We start from the raw sequence: 6,301 nt of genomic DNA, 5'->3' as shown, positions 1-6,301 counted from the left end.
CTATTATGAATTGGTCAGTGTTATGAATCAAAGGAATAATGAAGATAAAATTAGTACAAAACAAAGGTAATTATTCTAACTGATGACTCTCCAAAATACTTCTAATATAAATTTCATATATATTTTATATTTCATGGCATATTTATCTTTGATTAATATAATAAATTATAAGTATGAAAATTACTAATATTTAAATCATCCTCAAGGACCTGCGTAAAACAGTTTTTTTTATATTTATGAAAATATTTATTTTTCAGAACACAGAATAGACTATCATCATATTGAATATTTTTCCACAATGTGAACAGTTTATTCTAGCAGAGCCAGTCAATTGTATATTGACAGAAGCTTAGTGCTTCATAGCATCCATTTTATCTAAGCTCAAATATATATCCACAGAGCAAAAAGGTCTATTGAAATTAGAACCCAAAGGGCAAATTTTACTGCTCCTGTCATTTGTGTTACTTTTTCTGTCTTCTTATTAATGGCATTTTTAAAAACTGTACACCATCTGTGTATCTGAATATAATCGGAACTGACACTCATTAGTACACTAGCTCATATTCTAGACCAATGTCAAGCTTATTATCTTAATATAAGTGTTAGCTAAACAGAGGAATTCTTACATTTCATTCGATAACTGAACCAGATCAGACAAAGTGACTCATTCCATCATCTGTAGAAGGTCACAGTATTTTTTTAAAAGACAAAATCAAACCACTTTTGTAATAAAAGGAAACAAAAACTCCGTGTAATTAAATGCTATTTGGGTGAAAGTGCATTATAGGGCATATACTATTTATTTGCTTTACATAAGTTTGCATATATTTAATGTAAATGCTCATATTTGGATTTTAATTAATACCATACATGTAATACTTGAATCTGAATGGAATGGAATGAAGATTTTGAAAGGTCCCAAGAATCATATTGTTTTATTTTATCATTGTCATTTTAATATATTAGTGTTTTTCTTTATTCATTTGACTAAGCCAATTTTAGAAAAAATCCACAACCAAAGCATATATAGTATAGCTGAAAATACTAAATAGTATAGTCTCAGTATATCAGAAGTAGTGATTGTGAATGAATAAAAAATACTTCAACTCATGTATGATGATCTTACATAATATTTTAGAAGTTTTATATGTTGTTAGCACTGTAATAAAATTGATCTGGATAATATGAGTAAAGTATGCTCAACTATGAATAAATGCAATTTATAGTTAACACTGGGTTGTTTTGGAGTATAGTTTTGTTTTCACATTTTATATCAGGAACATATGTTCACAATCTACCAGCTATTCTTTTGATTTACTAAGAAATGATAGTACTTTAATCCTAGTTCACCAACTCCTTGCTCCCTCCTTAATTGTGGGACACTGGGGTTTGAACTTAGGGACAATTTATGACAGAGCACACTGATTTTCCTTTTCAACATGTAAGTCCTCCCTGGGGAGAATATGTAGTGCCATAACACAAGAGAGAGAATGTGCTGGATATCTTGAAGAAGTAAATTTGGTTTTGTAATAAATAGACAGACTTCTGTGAAGATGCTGGAAAAGTGGTTGTTCTAGTGTCCCCAGGTTAAGAGATTCTCATACATAGATCAATGTTCTCTTGGGTTGTTATTCCATCATTGGAAGACCTGCTAAAAGATCAGAGCATGTGAAAACAAAATTGGGTTTATAATTGGATTTCATGGAGTTGCAATCTTTGAGAAGCATTTTGTATGGTATGCTAAGATGATTTGAACATATCTTTAAATGAAAATTTACAAAAATCTTTATAAATATGGTAGAACTCTCGTGGTTGAAACTGCAGTAGAAAATATAGAGAAAACCTGTATAATTTCTTTCACTTCTTCCTCCAAATGGATCCCAAGGTGCAACAGAATTCTAGTGTGCTATGAAAGTGTTTGAACACAATTATCATTATTTGGGTGATAATCTGAAGACATACAACAACCAAAATACAAATTTTTGTACTATCAATTATGATTTTATGATATCTTTGGTCAATTTTTCTATGCCATCAAACATCAGTATCTTCATGCATGACAACTATTGTAGCAGTACTCTTCAGAATAACCAAGTTATAGAACCATCAATGTGCCTGCCAATAGATAAATGGATAAAGAATGTGAGGTATATATATATATATATATATATATATATATATATATACATGCACAATGGAGTTGTGTGCAGTCATAATGAAGCATGTAATTTTATTTTATTTTTTTGTAAATGACAAATTGGATTTGAAGAACATCATGCTAAATTAAATAAGCCTGACACAGAAAGAGAAAATGTTTTCTCTCATATGCTGATGTTGGACAGGAAAGAAAAAATGGTGAATCTCTTGAAAATATTAGGGAGATCAATAAAGTAGAGAAAAGGGATAGAGAGGAACAGGGCTTGTGGGGCATGTGAGGAAGTACTGGGCAATGAAACCTAACAAATTATGCTGTGTTCACATATGAGTGTGAGATTAATATTACTTATATAAACATAACAAATTTTCTAATAAATAATTTTGTTCAGTGTACTGAACAGAAATATTTCATTTACAATAAGTGACAGTGTCTTTTAGAGCTCTTGAAATGATGACAAAAGTAATGATTACAATTTGTTAGCAATTTAAAATGCTTACTATCTGCTGGACATTGTGTGAAGAATATCATATGCATCTTCCCATATAATAATCTCCTTGCTGGCAATGTCACTCTTGAATTATCCAAATGTTTATAGTGATATGTGTAATGTAAAATCAAATGTTCCTCTGAAGTATTACCATGCATTCCAATGCTAAGGCTTAGAATATAGAAAGTTATCATACATAGATCATAACACAAAACTGATGAAATTTTGTTTTTCTCTTGATCTTGTTTATTAAAAATAAATAATTGATGATGAAAGATATACATAAAATAAAAAATAAATTCACTAATAAAACATCAAAATGAAGTATGAATGTAAAGTAATTATTTGAGTAAACTAAAAGTAGGTAGATAGCAATTAATTACAGCAGTTTCAAACTTCATTACCAGCTATTATTGAATACCCTTGGACTTGTCTTAATACCTTGATGAGTAAATTTTGTGTGTTGCTGTTATAGAAGGCAATTTTGTTTTCAACCCTAATAATTACTGTAATGTGTAAATATTTACAATGCTTGGTTTTACATGTCTGCACCATGTGGTAAGGAAGAGTAAAGGTTTTTGAAGTGACACTCAGAGTTAAGAATAGAAGGTGACTCAATCTGTATACCTAAAATTATGCAGGATTAAAATACATGAGGACTATATGAGGAGGATGCATTTACTTGGAGAACAGGAGAGTGAAAGTCACACTGTGGCACATCTCTAGAGCTTAGTATTTCTAGTTAGTAAATTCATCTTTGCATCTGTTCCTGTGTTTCTAATTCTATTCATTCTTCCTTATGATTATTGCCTGTGGACACCAGCCAAAGGGAAGGAGGTATAAATCAAACATACTAGTCCAAATGCTCTTGAGTTACTCTCATTATATAATTAGTAAAGCCATATAATATCTGTTTCAGATGGACAAACTGGATGATAGTAAGAGTGATGCTGCACATATATAGTGCTTTCTTCCAAATGTGTAAACAATATTTGCCACTAAGTTTTATGTATTTGATCCTTAAAGATCCTTTGTATAGGTAGAGTAAATTCTTTAAATCATAGATTTGAAGCCAAAAGAAAACAAGAATTTCCTAAAGTTAAATGAATATTGTTGGCATTGTGTAAAATAAGAACACCTTGAAATGTTTTTAGATGAACACTAGAGTCAACTATGATGCAAATTTATCTGCAAAATCATTCCAAAAAATTCTTTAAAGATTTCTTTATCTTCTCTACTTTCCCTACTTCCTATAAAAATTTTGAGAAAGGACTATTGCATTATTTACTTGTCTCCAACTCTAAGAGTAAACCAGGGGTTAATTCAGACATCAAAAAATTATTTACAGCAAAAAGTTCCAGGAATAAACTGCAGTCCATTTCAGTTTGTAGCAAAAATGGTTATGGAAATTTGCAGCCTGAAGTCTACATTTAGACTTTTCTCTTTGCACAGCATGAATACCACAATGAAATATAGATGAGCATCTTAAAGACAATGCACTCCTGACATAGGAATCAAAGGACTGTGCCACCACTTCCAACCTCCTAGAGCTTTCCTCATGGAAGAAGTATCCCAAAAGATGCAGCAGCAGGACCAAGCCTCCTGGCTGTCTTCCAGAAACCAAGTGATAAGTTTGCTTTTTCTCTTTAATAGAACCTTCATTCAACAAAAATGTTTATTTAATGAGCATAAATTTTGTACGAAGGCAAAAATCCAACCTCCAACCACATGAAGCAATTTTCTTTCAAATTTTCCAGTAAGTGTTTTTTAAAAAAGGATAGAGCTCTAGTGGAATTTTTACAAATCAGCAAGAGTCGTCGTTTCTCTATAACCAGCAGCAATTAGCAATAAAGTAGCCATACTGTTCCTTCTTGCTTCAGCATTTTTTCCCATTTTATGTCTTGCCTAGAGCAGGTCAAAGACAAAGACAAGGAGGAGGCGGCTTGGCCTGGCCTGACCTGTCAGGGCGCGGGCAGCGGTGGTCCAGCACCATGTCCCTGCAGTGCGGGATGGAGGAGACGCCCCTCGCAGGTAGTTACCAGGCGGCGGATTGTTCCCAAAGGACTTCGGCTACGGTGTGGAGGAGGAGGAAGAGGAGGCAGCGGCGGAGGGCCACGGGGTTGGGGCGGGGGCCGGCGGCGGCTGTGGCCCGGGGGGCGCTGACAGCTCCAAGCCCAGGATTCTGCTCATGGGGCTGTGGTGCAGCGGCAAGTCCTCCATCCAGAAGGTGGTGTTTCATAAGATGTCGACCAATGAGACCCTCTTTTCGGAGACTACCAACAAGATTTATAAAGACGACATTTCCAACAGCTCCTTCGTGAATTTCCAGATTTGGAATTTTCCTGGGCAAATGGACTTTTTTGACCCAACCTTTGACTACGAGATGAACTTCAGGGGAAACAGGAGCATTACTATATGTCATTGATGCACAGGATGACTACATGGAGGCTTTAACAAGACTTCACATTACTGTTTCTAAAGCCTACAAAGTTAACCCGAACATGAATTTTGAGGTTTTTATTCACAAAGTTGATGGTCTGTCTGATGATCACAAAATAGAAACACAGAGGGACATTTATCAGAGGGCCAATGATGACCTTGCAGATGCTGGGTTAGAAAAACTCCATCTTAGCTTTTATTTGACTAGTATCTATGACCACTCAATATTTGAAGCCTTTAGTAAGGTGGTGCAGAAACTCATTCCACAACTGCCGACCTTGGAAAACCTATTAAATATCTTTATATCAAATACAGGTATTGAAAAAGCTTTTCTCTTTGACGTTGTCAGCAAAATCTACATTGCAACAGACAGTTCCCCAGTGGATATGCAATCTTATGAACTTTGCTGTGACATGACTGATGTTGTAATTGATGTGTCTTGTATATATGGGTTAAAAGAAGATGGAAGTGGAAGTGCTTATGACAAAGAATCTATGGCAATTATCAAGCTGAATAATACAATGGTCCTTTATTTAAAGGAGGTGACTAAATTTTTGGCACTGGTCTGCATTCTTAGGGAAGAGAGCATTGAACGAAAAGGTTTAATAGACTACAACTTCCACTGTTTCTGAAAAGCTATTCATGAGGTTTTTGAGGTGGGTGTGACTTCTCATAGGAGCTGTAGTCACCAGACCAGTGTTCCTAGCCTGAAAGCATTGGCACACAATGGCACGCCGCAAAATGCCATCCAGTCTGAATTCCAGCACTGGGGCTCGATGCCAGCTTACTCTTCAGTCCAGGGTCAGATGCCACATGCTGCAGGACATGGGAGCTGCTGCTTTGTGGGAATCTGGTGCCTGTCCCACTAGAGACGAGGGGTAGAGTTTCTCATTTGGATGAAAACCCCTTCAACCAGCGGTATACAACTGAAGTTACTATTTCTTTTTTAAAAAATGGCAAAAAAGAATTCTAGACACCACAGAACTCAAGTGTGTCTTTCTCCTCTTTTGGGTCCTACTTTAAATAGTTGGAATATTTTGGACCTGGAGATCACACCATTTATCCATCATACCAGGGAATGTTGCCATCAGTTCCAGCTGAGAATAATAGAAAAACTGAATTTTCATATGCTTCCTTTAGACTTTTGTTTGAGTATTCTGTAAAACCCTGCTATGCTTAAGTTCTAACACTGCCTCTCTGAGATCAGTTTTGGACAT

The 6,301-nt window shown here is 34.9% G+C and overlaps 1 pseudogene; it reads left to right on the top strand.

Moving 5' to 3' along the window:
* Window positions 1-4,636: 4,636 nt before the first annotated feature.
* On the top strand, window positions 4,637-5,953 carry LOC124973217 (ras-related GTP-binding protein C-like; annotated as a pseudogene).
* The last annotated feature ends 348 nt before the right edge of the window (window positions 5,954-6,301 follow it).

This window comes from Sciurus carolinensis, assembly GCF_902686445.1.
Source record: "Sciurus carolinensis chromosome 14 unlocalized genomic scaffold, mSciCar1.2 scaffold_101_arrow_ctg1, whole genome shotgun sequence".
Lineage (NCBI taxonomy): Eukaryota > Metazoa > Chordata > Mammalia > Rodentia > Sciuridae > Sciurus > Sciurus carolinensis.
Note: the sequence above shows the minus strand (reverse complement) of the source record. Positions and strands in the feature narration are given on the sequence as shown.